Genomic DNA, 17,366 nt, shown 5'->3' with positions numbered 1-17,366 from the left:
TGAAGGTATTTAAAATTATTTTCAATTAGCAACTACATTATTAGTCTTTAAATAATTTTAAATACATATAAAATAAATGAGTTTACAGAATAAAATATATTGTTTGAAAGAAAGAAAATTTACTGATAATATAAATCCTCATTATGTTACAGCAAAAAAACGGGAGAAAAATGATAATGGCTACCTGTTCATCTTGTGGAAGAATGAAATCAAAATCCTTTAGATAATGGACATCCTGTTAATGAACTAGACGCAGTATGTATGGACCATGACTTTTGCTACGGTAGTTGTGTAAAAAAGGTACATGTGACAAGCAAATGCTTTCCAACTTAAATAACACTAAATCAAAAACATTTGGAGAAGAGATTGCAAAACATTTAGTTGTAAAACCAGCAATTAAAACGAAATACAAACTTGGGTTTGGAAAAAAGTCAAAAAACGGGAAAAGGGGGGGTAGAGTATTTACCTGAACGTAATTCCTCGGGAGCTAAAAGCTGCCGCAGGCGTCAGGGAACTAAGGTCCACTCACTCAAAAAGACCCCCGAAATAACATGGAGTGACGAATTAGCAGAAGAATTGCATAAACCAAATAAACGATAATTTATGAAACGAAGAGTGATAGTAAATGATATTGATGATACTTGGTCTGCTGATTTAGTTGATATGCAAACTTTTTCTAAATATAATAAAGGTGTTCAGTATATTAATATATTCAGCAAATATGCTTGGGTTATTCCATTAAAGAATAAAACTGGAGAATCTGTTATTGAAGCATTTGAAAAAATAATTTTTAAAGGTAGAGCACCAATAAATTTATGGGTAGATGAAGGAAAATAATTTAATAATAAAAAGTTTGAATTATTTTTAAATAAAATAAGATTAACATGTACCATACATTTAACGGAGGAAAAGCTGTAGTAATTGAAAGATTTAATAGAAGTTTAAAAAGAATAATGTGGAAATATTTTACAGCAAGTAATGCTTATACTTATTTAGATAATTTGCAAGATATGGTTGACAAATATAACAAAAGAAAACATCCTAGTATAAAAATGACACCGACTGAAGCCAGTAAAAACTTAAATAAAAGTACTGTTTACTTTAATTTATATGGTAATTTAAAGATACCAAAGAGTAAACCGAAATTTAAAATTGGTGATCGAGTTCGCTTAAGCAAACTTAAACTTGAAAAAGGATATACACCAAACTGGACAGATGAAATATTTATAATTTATGGAATTAATAACACAACTCCCAGAACATACACTATTAAAGATTTAAATAATGAAATAATTCAGGGTTCATTTTATGAGCAAGAACTTCTACCTACTAAACAAGAGGTTTGTAGAATAGGAAAAGTTATTAGACGAGACTATAAGAAAAAAAGCTTAAGTAAAACGCAAAGGTTATAATGAACACATTTAATAGCTGGCTACCATTTAGTGAATTGGAAAAAAAAATATATATATATTATATAAATGAGTAATAAAAATCTAATTTCTAATGGAATAGAAACAATAGATCAATTAATAGACCACATAACTAAACTTGCTGCTGCTTATAGAAAAAGTTATAAATTTTGCGGAAGAGTAAATACAGGATTACAAATTACAGCAGGTATTTTTGGTTGCTTGGCTACATTAGTACTTGTTCCTGCTATTCCTATATTTGTGGCATTTGCTGGCGCTGTTCCAGCAGTAATTACAATATTTATTAAATGTTTAAAGGTTGAAGACAAGAAAGATATTTTAAAATCATATCATAAAAAGGTAAAACAACTAATAACAAAAGCACGGATCGGAAAAGTAAGTAAAGAAGATGAGAAATAGTCATTGAAGATATTTTATAATACTGTTAGAAATGCAGAAAGAAAAAGACTATTCAATGCCTCTTGAAATGCATATGAATGAATTTAAGCTTAACGGACATAAAAATAAAAAAGAAGAAGAGTTGTATTAAATTTAGATTGCTGAATTTATTTTTTTACGTGTTTTCTGTTTAAGTTTTTTTATAAGTATATCATATAAATGGCTTATAGAAATATAGATAATAATATTTCAATAAAACTATCTTGTACTTTAGGAAGAATATGGAACGAAGAAAGAGAAATAAAAGAATTAAGAGAAAAACACAAGAAAAAAATTCATATAAAAATGTAAAGGAAAAATAGAAACATTATTAAATCAAAGCTTGATCAATTGACCAGTGAAAATTTTGAAAAATAAAGTAATTGATAGATTGGAAAATGATATAGTTCCTTATCTTTTTGAAAAGAATATAGATTTATTTGAATGGGATTGTGGTTGTTTAATGCCAGAAGAGGAAAGTAATGAAATATTATGCGATGGTCCCAAACCAAATAATCATCGAAACAATTCTAAAAAGATAATTGCAACCGATTGTGACACTAATGAAGAAAAAAGCATATAAAAGTTTTTACGCAGCATCTAAGAACCTTGATAATAATTCTGTGTTAATAAAAATGGTGCTGTGAAGGATAAAAACAGAGTACAAAGCGGAATATCAAAAACTAATGGAAAACGATATGAATTTAAATATTTTATTTCTTCTTAAACTTTATTTTTTTAATTTTTTTTGCTTAAAGATTTTTTTTTCTAAATATAATATATGACCCGCCCGCTTAGCTCCGTAGGTAAGAGCGTTGGTCTACGGATCGCGGGGTCGTGAGTTCGATCCTCGGGCGGGGCGCATGTTCTCCGTGACTATTTGATAAACGACATTGTGTCTGAAATAAGTAGTCCTCCACCTCTGATTCATGTGGGGAAGTTGACAGTTACATGCGGAGAACAGGTTTGTACTGGTACAGAATCCAGGAACACTGGTTAGGTTAACTGCCTGCCGTTACATGACTGAAATAGTGTTGAAAAACGGCGTTAAACCCAAAACAAACAAACAAACAAAAATATAATATATAGATGACTGTTAGAGAAATTGAGAAGTCTCCAAACCAATATTATAAGAAATTTCAATTTAAAATTACATATAGACAAGATCAAAAAAATCAATTATATTTAAATATAGAAGACTCATTTGATATTCCTAAACCTGAACTTAAAACTTTAAAAGATATAAAAATAAATGTTGTTTTAAAAATAACTTTTTCGAAAATGGATTAAACAGATACATTATATAAATCAGCTTATTTTTCATCCAAGACTTTAGAAATTATGAGAGAATCTAAAAAAAAAAAACACTAAACGTCAAGCTTCTAATGAAATAATAAAAGCTCACATTACATAAACCATTATGTTTTGATAAAAGAATTTATTAGATTAATGTTTGACAAAACAAAACATGCAAATAAAAACATTTTTGCAAATCATATTTATAATGTTTTTCACAAGAAAGAATATTAAATGAACATATTCTAAATTGTTCAGTTATTAATGGCGTTCAAGCTGTAAAAATGCCAAAAGAGGGAAGTAAAATACATTTTAAAAATTATCATAAAGGTTTAGCAGTACCTTTTGTAATTTATGCTGATTTTGAATAAATAACTGAAAAATATCAACAATGTTTAATAAGACTTTGTTTGGTATTCATAAAATAAAAGAAAGTTTTTTTATTAAACAGACCTTGGTATGTTGGAATGTGCATTCTAGATCAAAATATTTAATGTATGATTTTCAATATAAATACATTAAGGAAAAGTATAAAGGTTTAGCAAAGCCTTTATTTACTGACATTGATTCATTATGCTATGTAATAAAGACTGAAAATTCAAATATGAAGCTGCCGGCATCCCCATTGTTGAATTTGTCGGATTAAGAAGTAGAATGTATTCATATTTATTAGAAAATGAAGTTAACATTAAAAAATGTAAAGGAATTAAAAAACATGCTGTAAAGAAAACAATAGTTCATAAAAATTACAAAGATACCTTATTTAATTCAACTCAAAGGAATCACACCTTTAAAGCTATTCGTTCAGAAAAGCACAATCTCTCCAGCTATGTCATAAATAAAACGTCTTCATCATGTTATGACGATAAAAGATATATTCCTGATAATGGTATTCATACATTAGCTTATCTTTAAATTACAGAACCATAAATTGTTAATTGAATATTCATAACGTTTAAACCATTTATATAAATTACATCATTCATTTTAAATTCATCAGCATAGTTAATAGAAATAGATACATTTTTTCTGTTACTTTTTGCATTGAAACTTTGAAGAACTTTATTTTTTGTTTTTTTTTTAATTCCAATTTAGATTCTTCTTTATCTAATTTAATTGCATCTATAAGAATACTTAAAATGCAATTTTGTTTGATTGTTACATTATTACCATTTTGAACTAAACCAGGACTAGCATTACTAACTTTCCATTGAAATAATCCAGCAACATCTTCTGTTGCAGATGTTAAACATGATGGAGGTTTTCTGATTATTTGCCGTTCTATTTTACTTACTTTTTCATTTATATTATTAAATATTCCCATTATGTAAACAAGAGGGCCATAATGGCCCTATATCGCTCACCTATCATCATTGCACTTGAGGACAAGAAGGTCAAATAATCATAATCAAGATCAATCAAAAGAATCATGAGAAAATATAGTTTAAATTTTCTTAAAGGTACAGATATGTCAAAATGCACCTATAAATTGGAGGTACCATCCATGTTGTACCACAGGAAAGTGGTCTCGGTTTTTCCCTAAGACCAATTATAAAAAAGTTACTAAAAAGCTATTTATAGTAACATAAAAGGGAAGTAATTAAAAAAATTATTGTAAGTGAACAAAAGAAGGATCTGCCAAATAAAAACAAGAGCACTGCAATGCAACGCAAATGCAGAGCAATATACAAAAATGTACACATAAAACAAAGTCATATGACCTTTGACCCTTAAGTGTGACCTTGATCTTTAAGTGAGCCATCCGAAACATGCGCTCTGCACATCGATTTGATGTGGTGAATATTGGTGTCAGGTTTCTATGAAATCCTTCAAGGTGTTCAAGAGTTACAGAGCGGAAGGGAAATTGCTAACCAACAGACAGACAGACGGACACCGAGGCGATAACATAATACGTCTCTTAGCGCGTATAAGAAGGAATTTAGATCTTATGGTGATACAAGTTGTGTGCAAGTTTGGTTAAAATCAGATCATAAATGAAGCTGCCTTTGTGCTGACAAAGTCAAAATAGCTAATTCTGGTCCTTTCAGGGTCCTTAACTCTGGAACCCATTATGGGATCTGGTCAGTTCAAGAAAGGAACCAAGATTTTATGGTGACACAAGTGTTTGTGCAAGTTTGATTAAATTCAAATGATAAATGAAGCTGCTATTGTGCAGACAAGATCAAAATAGCCAATTCTGGCCCTATCAGGGGCCATAACTCTGGAAACAATAAAGAAATCTGGCCAGTTCAAGAAAGAAATCAAGATCATGTGGTGATACAAGATGTGTGCAAGTTTGGTTAAAATCAAATCATAAATGAAGCTGCTATTGCGCAGACAAGGTCAAAATAGCTAATTCTGGCCCTTTCAGGGGCCATAACTCTGAAACCCATTATGGCCGGTTCAAGAAAGAACCGAGATCGTATGGTGATATAAGTTTTGTGTAAGTTTGATTAAATTCAAATCAAAAATGAAGCTGCTATTGTGCAGACAATGTTCAAATAGCTAATTTTGGCCAATTTGGCCATAACTCTAAAACCCATAATGGGTTCTGGCCAGTTCAAGAAAGGAACCAAGATCTTATGATCATACAAGTTGTATGCAAGTTTGGTAAGAAACAAATCATAAATAAAGCTGCTATTGTGCAGACAAGGTCAAAATAGCTAATTTTGGCTATTTCAGGGGCCATAACTCTTGAACCCATAATGGGATCTGGCCAGTTCAAGAACTGAACCAAGATCTTATGGTGATACAAATGTGTGCAAGTTTGGTTAAAATAAAATCATAAATGAAAACACTATCGTGCAGACAAGAAATTGTGGACGGACGACGGACGAAGGGCGATCACAAAAGCTCACCCTACTACGTGACACGGTAATTAATTAACTAGATAGAATCTGGCATAACTTCCTGGTTCTATAGTAAAATTTAGCAGAAAATCCAGGTAGTATCGGTGTGACTGAATCTGGCAAAATGATTAACCATTTTCCTTTTGTTAAATTAATTTTAATTTTTTCTTGAAAACCCGTGTTGTATCTTTAACCTCAGGTATTATATATTCTATTCCATTTGTGTGATCATCCTGCCATTCAAAAATAAAACGATCTAATTCAAAATTAAAACGATCTTCTTTATCAGAGTCAATGATAATATTCATTTCAATTATATAATCCCCATCTTGTTGTATTATTAATCTACCCTCATCACTTTTAATAAAACTTTTATAATCTGTAATCTTTTTAACTCGTATTCCAAATAATACAAAAAAATCTGCGGTATTAAATACCTTTTGTTGTAAATGTTTATCTTCAATATCAAGTCTTGTATTAAGATAATATCTTACGTGAAGTTGTTTGTTGTTGTAACTTTCAAAAAGAAACACTTCACGTCTTACTTTTTCTACTTCTTCTTCTATTGCTTTATATTTATTTTCATGTTCAATGATTACTTCAGCTAAATCATTAACTCGTTTTGTTGTAGCAACTTCAGAAGCAGACAAATTGTCAACAGTATTTTTTTGTTCTAGCTAATCGTATTTCTTGTTTTAAAAGAACATTTTTTACTTTTGTAATTTTTTTTGGATTAGTGGAAATTGCTTCATTATTAGTGGAAATTAATTCTCCTTGTTTAACTGATTTTTCAACTACAAAGTCCGGATGATTTTATTTTTTTTTTCAACTTTATCATTTAGTTGCGCTATATTTTTTTGTAATAGACCTGTAAGTGTACTTTATTCCGCGTACTTTAAATTGTGACGTGTGTCAACATTACTAATCAAGATCCGAAGTTGTTTCTTAACTTTTCTATGTTAGAATTAAACTCTTTTTTAAGATTATCTAATGCTGTGTCATGGTCATCACCTCGTTGTGAAGCTGCCTTTTCAAGTTCAGATTTATATTCTGCAAATTTATTTGCAAATGTGACTAACAAATCTTGATGCTTTTTTGTAAAGTCAGTATTTAGTTTATTTATTTTTGTTCTAATTTCTAACTGCTACATATTTTGTAACTTTGTCTAGGCTTCAATAATCTTGTCTTTTAGTTCTTCATGTTTAATCATACTTTCTTTTAATTCCTGATGTTGCTTGTGTAAAATTTCTAAATTAACTCTGAATACTTCTTTCAACTGACTATCTGTCAAATCAGATTTCTCTTCAAGTCCTTTAATAGAATCAACTATAGCTTTTGTTTCTTCTTCAATTTTATCTCGTTACTTAACCATTAATGTTTTATTGTTTTTAAAATCGTTCTTTTAATTCTTCAATATTCTTAACTTCTGCTTCTAGTGTCTGTTTAATACTTTTATTATCTTCAAGATTATATCTTCTATTACTCTTTGATTTTTTTAGACACAAACCGTCTTGAAACTGCATCAATGGGTTTATCTGGATTTCCTACGTTGATTATTTCATTACCTCCCATATCTAATGCTCTGTTCATTGTGTTATCAAGTTCCTTATTTATGAATCCAAGTCCTTTTTAAGCTTTTTGAATTGTTTTTAGTAGCATTATCACTTAAATCAATATCAAATTTAACTTTACTTATACTGCCAGGTTCACTTGTTTGTTCTATACTATCAAAAACTCCCATTATATAAATAATGTACAATTATTATATAATTCCCGTAAAGATTTTTCTTAAAAACTTCCTTGGTTTGTCGACATATAAGAAATCATATTTTGTTTTGTTGCATTAGCAAAAGAATCACGGTCTATATTTTGTTCATTACAAATCATATCATTTTCCTTTTTACCTAGACTTTCAAACAAGATATAGTGTGAACAGTTAAATCGAATATTTTTTTGTGTTTTATAGTAAGACTGACTTAAATAAATAACAGAACAATTTTGGTGACGACCTTTAATAAAGTATTTTGTTATTTCATTTTGAATCTTTTTTTTTTCTTCACATATAAAATCATCAAATATTGCTACTTTTTGTTTTTCTGATTCAAAATCATTAACGTCAATTTTTTCATTATTAGAATATTCAAGTATTTCATTTGGATCTATATCATTTTCATCTGCAATTTCATTTAATAAGTGATTTATTAAATCCTGATATTTAGATTGCTAGGGTTTTAGCATATAGGTATAATTTATCATAATATATAAGAGGTTTTCGGAGCATATGCATTAATGTTTTTGTTTTTCCCGATCCGGAAGTTCCACATATTAACATTCTAAAACATGAATCTGGCATAAAAGGATCAATTTGCTTAAAGTTATTAGATTTATCACTTTTTGTATCATAATTAGGAATTTTCATTATAAAATAATATTACATTATCTTACATTATCTTATATAATTATATAAATGTTAGCAAAACTTAAAGAAATGAGAGAAATAAACAACCTAGTTGAACAAAAAGTAATAGCTAAAAGAGAAGAAATAAGAAGAGAAAACATAAGAAAAGCTACTGGCCAAGAAATGTTTTGTGGAAATTTTAACCAATTACAGAAGGAACAGAATGTCAAAAAGAAGAATTAAGTCGGTTAAAAGCATTACCTGGAATCAAAGAACAATTAGCATTACTTCCAAAAAGGTTTGTTGATAAAATACAAGAAGTAGAACAGGCAGAGCTATTTGAAGAACCACCCCCGGAGGAACTAGAACAACCATTATTATCACCATTACCACAAGAACTAGGTAACAAAGAGATTGGTAAAATCCTGGAAGATTATGAAAGAGAAAAAGAATTTGACTTAGTAAAAGAATGTGTTGATTATAGTAGAGAAAAAGAATTTTCTGAAGAATTGGGGACAAGACCAAAAGAAAAGAAAATACCTACAATAGATTTAGATGTTAATTTGGGTACTTTGGATAATTTGGATGTTTTAGAAGAATATGAATATTTAAAACCGTCTAGAATGTTTGAATTTTTTACTGTAAAATAAACTGATAAAGTACAAAAACCGGTTAAATAATATTCTTGATATGGCTTATACATATGGACAAGGAATAAAACATCATAATCCATATAAAGTTTCTAAAGATGGTAGATATGGTAATTTAGCGATTGATTTTAATAAACTTTATGGTCAAAATAAATTTGTTGCTAAGAATAAAAAACTGGAATAAAAGTAATTAACGTTATGGTAGATAATGAATTGATTGATTTGATTAATAAAAGATATAACAATACTAAAAATTGTTTAATGCTTTCTAGAAAAATATTTAAAGAATTAACAAAAAAATCAGGATTACCTATCAATAAAAGATTCATTAAATTTAAAAAAAAGAAATTAGGGGTCAAGGTTATGACGTTTGTCCATGTAATCCAGAAGAACTGGTTAATAACTTAGAGCTTATTTGTGGTTCAATTGATGCTGGAAATAATAATGAAGAACTAAAAAATGAAGGTATTTGCATAATTGATGAACTATTAAAAATGAATATAATTGTTACCAAAAAAGCATAAAATGTTATATAAAAATTATTTTTCTTGAATATATAAATGGAACAAAAAATAGTATTAAGTTCTGAAGCTGTTAAAAATGATAATAAAAATACTCCAAGTGATTTTATAGTCAGATTCAGTCGTTCCTTAATTTTAGACAAAAATAAAACTTATGCTCTTGGTTTGGATAGTATTAACACTATGACTTACTCTTGGCACAATATTAGTGATGAATACGATAATAAAAGAATTCGTCATAATAATGGTAAAGAATGGAAAGATATTATATTTCAAAATGGTTCTTAAAGTTATACAATGTACAGACATCAATAATTATATTAGGAAAACGCTAATAAGCAATGATGATTTTGAATCTGATAAATCAGACATTGCTCCAATACGTTTGGAATTTGATTTGAGTAGTTTTAAAATCCTAATTTCAATTAAAGATAATTTTATGTTGGGTTAAGAATGTCAAATTTTTATACATTACTTGGATTTGAGAAAAAGCTTTGAAAAATACCGAATGGGGAACTACGACACCAAATATAACTAACTCTGTGGATACAACTTACATTCATTGTGATCTTATTGATAATTCACTTGTTGATGGTAATTTTAGTGATATTATCTATGCTTTAAGTACTGCAGATTTAACAAGAGCTTATCCATTTATAAAAGAGCCAAACAGAGTCGGATATTCTGAAAATAATAAAAATATTACAAATTCAATTAGAATATATATTACAGATGTATTTGGTAGAATAATTAATTTTAATGGAGTTGAAACAAGTTTTACACTAATTTTAAAAGAAATATAAATATCTAATGTACAAAAAAGTTTATGACAAAAATAAAGGAATATTTATTTATGTTGATGCTCAAACCGGAGACGAAATTATACAAGGTTCAGGTATCTTTGACACTTTAACAAAATTATTTTCGTCTTCTGTTGCATCTTCAGTTGGTAGTGCTGGAAAAAAGCTCTGGAAACTGCAGGAAAATCAGCGCTTGAAAGTGAAACAAAAAAGATTGGAACGGAAGTCGGGAATTTAGCTTCTGATAAAATTACAGAAAAAATTAAAAGTTTTAATAAACCCGCTCAAGCTCGTAATGACGTTAAAACACATGTTTATGGTGATTAAATTGTTAAGGAATTACAAAAAGCAAATAATAGTAAAAATTATTAATAATGATAATGAGGAGGATATTAATATAAGAATAAATAAAATATTGTCAGGATCTGGGACTTCAGCTCAGCGTAAACGTATCAAAAGATTAATTTATAAAAAATAAAATAATATATACTATACATGTTTAGAACAAAACAGTATTGTGAAAGATACGAACTAACTCCTATTCAGTTAGATACACCTTTAATTTCTGCCTTGGGAAATAATGTTAAACAATATAAAAATGCGTAATATTTTACAATTTATGATAGCAGTTCATATTTTGATTGGTTTAATGGTTAATTTAAAGTTAATGAACTTGCTAATGGTAATGATTATGCCGGTTATGATCAAATTGCTGAAATTAATAATGCAGCTTCAATAATTGATCAGTTAATGATTAAACAAAATAGAAAAATTGTCTATGATTGTAATAATTTATATAAGGTAATAAATGTAAAAAATTAGTTGAACTATCTAAGGATTATGCAGAATCAAAAGGAACAAACGAATTTATTTATTTAGATGCTACTGCTGTTGCTGAAAGTAGGAATAATCAAGCTGGATATAATCCAAGTTTTACTTCTAGAAAGGTATTAATCCAGGGTGGTAATAATGTAAATGCTAAAATTCCGTTAAATAATTATTCATTTTTTCAAAGTTTGGAACAAAACATGTTATGCCCTAGTCAAATTCAAATAACATTACAATTAACAAATGATGATGAATTAATTTACAAAGCTAATGCTGCTGATGCAGGTAGGGTAATTGTAACTAAATTAATTTTGTGGGTTCCACGTTTAATTTATAATCCATCTGGGCTTAATTCAATTTCTGAAAAATATATGAAAGCAACAAGTTGGAAATACCTCCGGGAAATGATAACACAATCAACAGATACACAACAAAATAATATAACTTTTAGAATAACAGCCGGTGTAAAAAAAACGAACAAAATTAGCAAAAGCTTATAACAACAAGATTCCGCATACTTTTTGATTAAAACATGAACAATTACGTAAAAAGTTTCCTTTACTTTTAACTAAAACACAGATTAATCAAATTGAAAAGAAATAAGAAGGGATAAGTAATTACAATTTCAAAAAAATAACAAATGTCCAGTCAAGGTCAAAATGGCGGATTTTTGGGAGCTTTACCTGGTTTGTTAGGTCGAACAGTACTTCCGGTAGCTGCAAAAATAGCTCCAAAAATATTAGGACCATTAAGCGTTGGGGCTTTGTCAGGGCTTGCCAGTACTGGTGTTAGTAAAATACTTGGAAATTGTATAATACCACCATATTTTACACCTATTCAAAGAAAACAATTAAGAGGAGTACTACCGGAAGCTTCAAAAATATTAAGGTCGTTAGACGTTAGTGTTCGACCTGGTCTTGCCGGTGCTAATGTCAGTAAGTTACTTGGAATTGGTATGATTTTGGTAGCAAATAATAAGAAAAACATGATATCACCCTATCTTACACCTAATCAAAGGAAATAATTAGTGGGATCTAGAGTAATTAAATTAAACAGAAACAAAAACAAGACGGTGGGTTTCTAGGTATGCTGGCTGCTAGTCTAGGAATACCTTTGATTACATCCCTATTAAGTGGTAAAGGCATAGAAATTGACTTTCAAAGAAGACCTTACAGACGAATTCCTATTGTAAAAAAAGTAAAATTTATAAACAAACAAATTTCTAACTTTGAAATTGAACCATGGGTAAAACAATTAAAAATTAATAACCTTAGGGGTGTATTTAGCAGAAATAATTTACCAAAAACAAAGTTGAATAATGAATGTGGAATTATAAATTTGGATGACTCTATAGGACCCGGGACGCATTGGGTGTGTTATATTTGTAAACTATACTTTGACCCATCCGGTTTACCACCACCAAAAGAAGTAATCAAATATATAACTTGAGTAAAGTATAACAGCATACAATATCAAAACAAAACAAGTGTATTATGCGGTTACTATTGTTTATTTGTCATTAAAATGTTACAAAACAAAGAACGTTGTATAACTTACTGTATAAAATACTAAAAATTACAAAATGTAATAATGTTAAACATAATGAACAAACAATTATAAATTATTTTAATAAAAAGGGTTAAAATGTATCAAAAACATAATATTCTTTACTGCTATCAAAATGTATCCATAAACGTTATAATATTAATAAAAGCGTATATTCAATCATGCGTGTGATTGTAGAACAATCCTACGGTTGAGTGATTCTCACAACACGAAAGTATTATAATGGTCAGTCATGCGTGTGATTGTAGAAAAATCCTACGGTTGTGTGATTCTTACAACACGGAAGTATTATGATATTCAACCATGTGTATGAGTATGGCATACTCCTACTGGCATACTCCTACAGTTAAGTAATTCTAAGAACATAAGAATATTATAATATTCAGTCATGCGTGTGATTGTGGAACAATCCTACGGTTGAGTAATTCAGTTGTTTGTACAATTGTCAGTCCCCGTTTGTTATAATATCCGTTTCTTTTGATAAAACAAATTGTTCCAGGTGAGCAATGTACGGAATCAAATATTGACAAATGTTATCCCTGAAAATAAAAAAAAATATGTTTTTACAACGTTAACAAAGTAAATAGTATGTATTCTGCAACGTATAAATAGATTGTTTACATCAAATTATTTCAAGCGTTGGGTAAATAGTCAAACACATGAATAATATTTCCAAAGTTAGTAAAAAGAAAGAATAAAACTTACATTTTAATTGTTTAACTCCTCCTTTCCATTGTACAAATTAGCTATAGCTTATTAATGCAAACAATGTTCTGGCGTTGTTAATCAACTAAAGTGTTAGGTTCTTACGAAATACAGGAAATACCGGATGTAAAAATCTATATTTAAATCCTTATCATAACTATATTTAAATGTTGTACATGTATTTAAATGTTGGAAAACCGATATTTGTTCACGCTTGCTAATATGATTACAAAACTAGCTAGTTAAGTCAATATTGGTTTTTAAACTATTTTGTAAATTGTTTTCAGTCCGGGCATAAAGCTCTCGTTAAACCATAGGTTTTTCACAGTAGTCTGTTAAACACTGTGGGTTTTTAAATTGTGTAAATGGACCTTGTATCAAACCGAAGTTTTCTTAAATTGGTCGGCATTGATCAGTTTAGGCCAAGGGTTAGGGGTCGGATTGGGTCAAACAGTGCCTATATCATCATACTCTATACTACTCTTAACTATGAAATGTTGAATTGTTATATGGTAACAGGCAGATTTGGCCACTGAATTTCATTTATTTCTAATTTTCACAGGTAAATCTAGCAAAAGCGTTTTTATTATTCGAAATAATACATATACTATTTTACTGTTCCCTTAATAACAGGCAATTTAGACATATCGTTTTAATACTGTTATACATTGTTTTTATTATCCCAAATGCTTAGATGTCAATTTAGACTTTTGATTAATTGATGAGAGGCCAGTTTGGCCATGGCATTTCTATTGATCAGATAATTACATTTAAAGATACAATGCCATAAATTATTTAATGTTCTAAAGGTACAGCACGCTCGTGATGAAATAATGCACGGAGGGGCACCTGGGGTCTTCCTCCACCATTAAAGCTGGAAAGTCGCCATATGACCTACCATGTGTCGGTGCGACGTTAAATCCAACAAATAAAGGTACAGCAAAATGCAGCTCTCAATTTGTTATTTTGAAATTATTAGAGACTTATTTAGCCATTAAAACCAATAGTCTGGTAGGCCTAGAACATTATTATTGGTGAAGTGTTGAAACATTTGATGCTTAAACAAATCTTAAAATAATTGTTTTCAAAGCTATGAGTATTTGTCATAGAAAATTACTACAAGAAACAGCAATAAATGGAAACACAAGAAATACATGTAGTATAAAAACTGTCTTTTTTAAAATTATTTTGAGAAGGTTTTCTCCTACGACCACTACATGTAAGAATAAAATATTTACCTGCAGAAAGCAGTCTATATATCCGAATATAAACAACACCGCTCGATCGTTTATCTTTAAATAGAATCAACGCTCTAGTGTTCATTCTCAAACTTTTAATTAGATTCAACAAAATATATATAGGAAAGTATTTATCTGAAAGCTGTATGTAAACAATTTCACGGAGTATTGCCTTATGCATGAATTATTATTATATCGTTTGAGCCTACGCCCTTTCAATTACAAAATAATATTTGAAATACTGTAAAATTAGATGTTTCTTAAATTGAAAGATCGAGATTTCGCTTAAATTGAAATATGTCTTATTTGACTTTGTCTTTTTGTTCCATCACGCTTGTGATGTTTGTTATAGAACCCAGATGAAATAGATATGTGTGTAAAAAGGGTGGAGGAAAGTATAGCTTTAAACCCAATATTCCAAACTCTTCCTGTTACCAGTACGAAAAAAAAATAACTTTCCAAATATGAATTTTCTGCGACAGTCTTTTTAAAATAGGTCAAGCTGTACACAGGAGTTGCTTCCCTTCAACTTGAGGGTAAGGACGATCACTGAGTAGAAGATTGAAGAAAAGAACTATTATTTTATTAGTTTGATTTTTTTTTAATTTCTAAAGCATCAACCTCAAATATTAATACGACACTATTATTAATTTATCACATTTAAATGCACAGCAACCGACAATTGCTTTCATAAAACCTTCGCCAAAACACACTATGTGCAGTAAGATGCGCATAATACCACTTAACAAAGACAGGATTCAAACACTCAACAAACCGGTAGCGTTTTACCGACGAAGCATATTATGGTATTATAAATAATCGATACTTTATGTTTGGGATCCTGAGCTGTTTTAATGTGGCTTTCTCCTAGGGGCTTTTTTCCTTGCATTTATTTTAAGTCATCTGAAATGAAACGAGTTGTGGTCAAGCAGGCTTCATTAAAGGTCATGGCACAATGCATATGGTCGGATTCAAATAGATCCTTCCAGCAAAGGCCATACGTATATTCTTCTAGAAATTATAACATTTGCAAATGAAGTGAATGGGTATTGGGGTCCTAACATGTCAAACGTATTGATGGCTTTTTGTAAGTTTGTTTGATATCACTGAATATTTACTTATCATTTTGGATAATCTGTCAGTTTTCAAAATTTTCTTTGAAAACTTGTATGAAATATACAGAATATTATGCCAACTAAATGTTCATACATGTCAAATGAATCAGACGACCTGCCATACACGTGTATTACGTAAATTCATAGAAACAGTATTACCCATCCAGGATGATTTTGAACTGTACGCCAGATATGAGTAGCATAGCTATGAACCAAGCGGAGATGCAGCGTGTGTGGGGTAGGTGAAAGAGGGGTTTTCCATCTCATCTCCTGGTGCATTGCGTTTTGAGGCCTCCCCTTGGGCCTCCCCTTGAAACTGTTGAAAACCTTTCGACAAGAGATGCGTTCTCTTAGTACGTTCCTGCGTCAATATATTTTGTTTGTCACATTTGTACTACATATTACATAGATAATCATTTAAATTGATAGTTTATCACACCATTCATGTCTACCGGCACTGATCGTGACAATGTCTAAACTTGCAACTAGAACATCCCCCGATATTTTGTGGAATAAACCTTTGTTTCTTATAGAGTCCTGTGTAACTTTACACTGGAAAATGACTGTGTGCTCGATCACTCTGGCACGATACTTGGCCCGTAATAGAAATGTTTAAAATGTTTCATAAATTTTTCGCACGGTTTTCTTTGAATTACTTTAATACAAAGATAAATAACAAAATGAATTATGCTAGACTTAGAATGTTATAAAAATCAGTGTACTGTGAATTGCTCTATTCAATACGCTTCAGGACACAACAAGTTTAAATCAACAGTAAGAATAAAGTTATGTTTAAAAATAATTGCGCCACTGAAATACTGTGTCATTCTATGATATATTTTATTGTGCAATTGCCGAGACCCGCGCAGGCATATTGTATGTCATTAAAGCGACACAAAAATGTGTCCGTTATGGTAACTGAATCTAAACTCTTACCTAATCCCAACAGTTACACATGTGAACAAATCGCATATTCGAATCTTATGCAAAGCTGTTATTATCATTATTTTTTTAATTTATTTATTGGTTTATTTAATACCCTCTACATTGTGAAGAGTGAATTGGCAATACTCACACATGAAGTATGTACTAGTTTTTCTTGGTGTTATCGTTTTTGAAATCTTCGTCAATGTTTAATTTAATGCATGAGTTCTGCATCCGCATTTTGACAGAATTTTGATAAATGTATCTACCAACACATTGCAAATATTTCAAGGTTTTTTTCAAGTTAACGTAAATAACATCTAATATTGGCGAACGCAAATTCAAACTGCGTAAAATGTAAAATAGTATTTCGGTATTCAGATCTGGATATAGATTAATTTTAATTGCAACCCCTAAAATGTTCAATATCACACCAAGTGTGTTATATTTAGCTTTCTAGCTATGATGGCGGAGAAAGACCCCAGGTGCCCTTCTGTGCATTATTCCATCACGGGCGGCCACCTAGGTAGATCTACCGACCTTCCGTTAGCCAGCTGGATGGTTTTCTCACATGATATGCATAAAAGAATATATTTACAATAGTATCGCAGCTTCAAGATTTCATTGAA

The 17,366-nt window shown here is 29.8% G+C and overlaps 1 protein-coding gene across 3 annotated transcripts in view; it reads right to left on the bottom strand.

Moving 5' to 3' along the window:
* LOC123541885 (low-density lipoprotein receptor-related protein 1-like) overlaps window positions 1-17,366 on the bottom strand; it is a 76,048-nt gene that overhangs the window by 49,615 nt on the left and 9,067 nt on the right. The window contains exon 1 of one of the 3 annotated variants that reach the window (XM_053531406.1): window positions 14,699-14,857. The exons of 1 other annotated variant lie outside the window; for it this stretch is intronic. The gene's annotated coding sequence lies outside the window, so the exon portion shown is untranslated. Of the gene's footprint in view, window positions 1-14,698; window positions 14,858-17,366 lie in introns of those variants that run through there. One more of the 3 variants, XM_053531408.1, reaches the window with a different exon arrangement.

Source organism: Mercenaria mercenaria, chromosome 19 (assembly GCF_021730395.1).
Source record: "Mercenaria mercenaria strain notata chromosome 19, MADL_Memer_1, whole genome shotgun sequence".
Taxonomy (NCBI): Eukaryota; Metazoa; Mollusca; class Bivalvia; order Venerida; family Veneridae; genus Mercenaria; species Mercenaria mercenaria.
The sequence above is the reverse complement of the archived record's forward strand: the minus strand, read 5'-3'. Positions and strand labels throughout refer to the sequence as shown.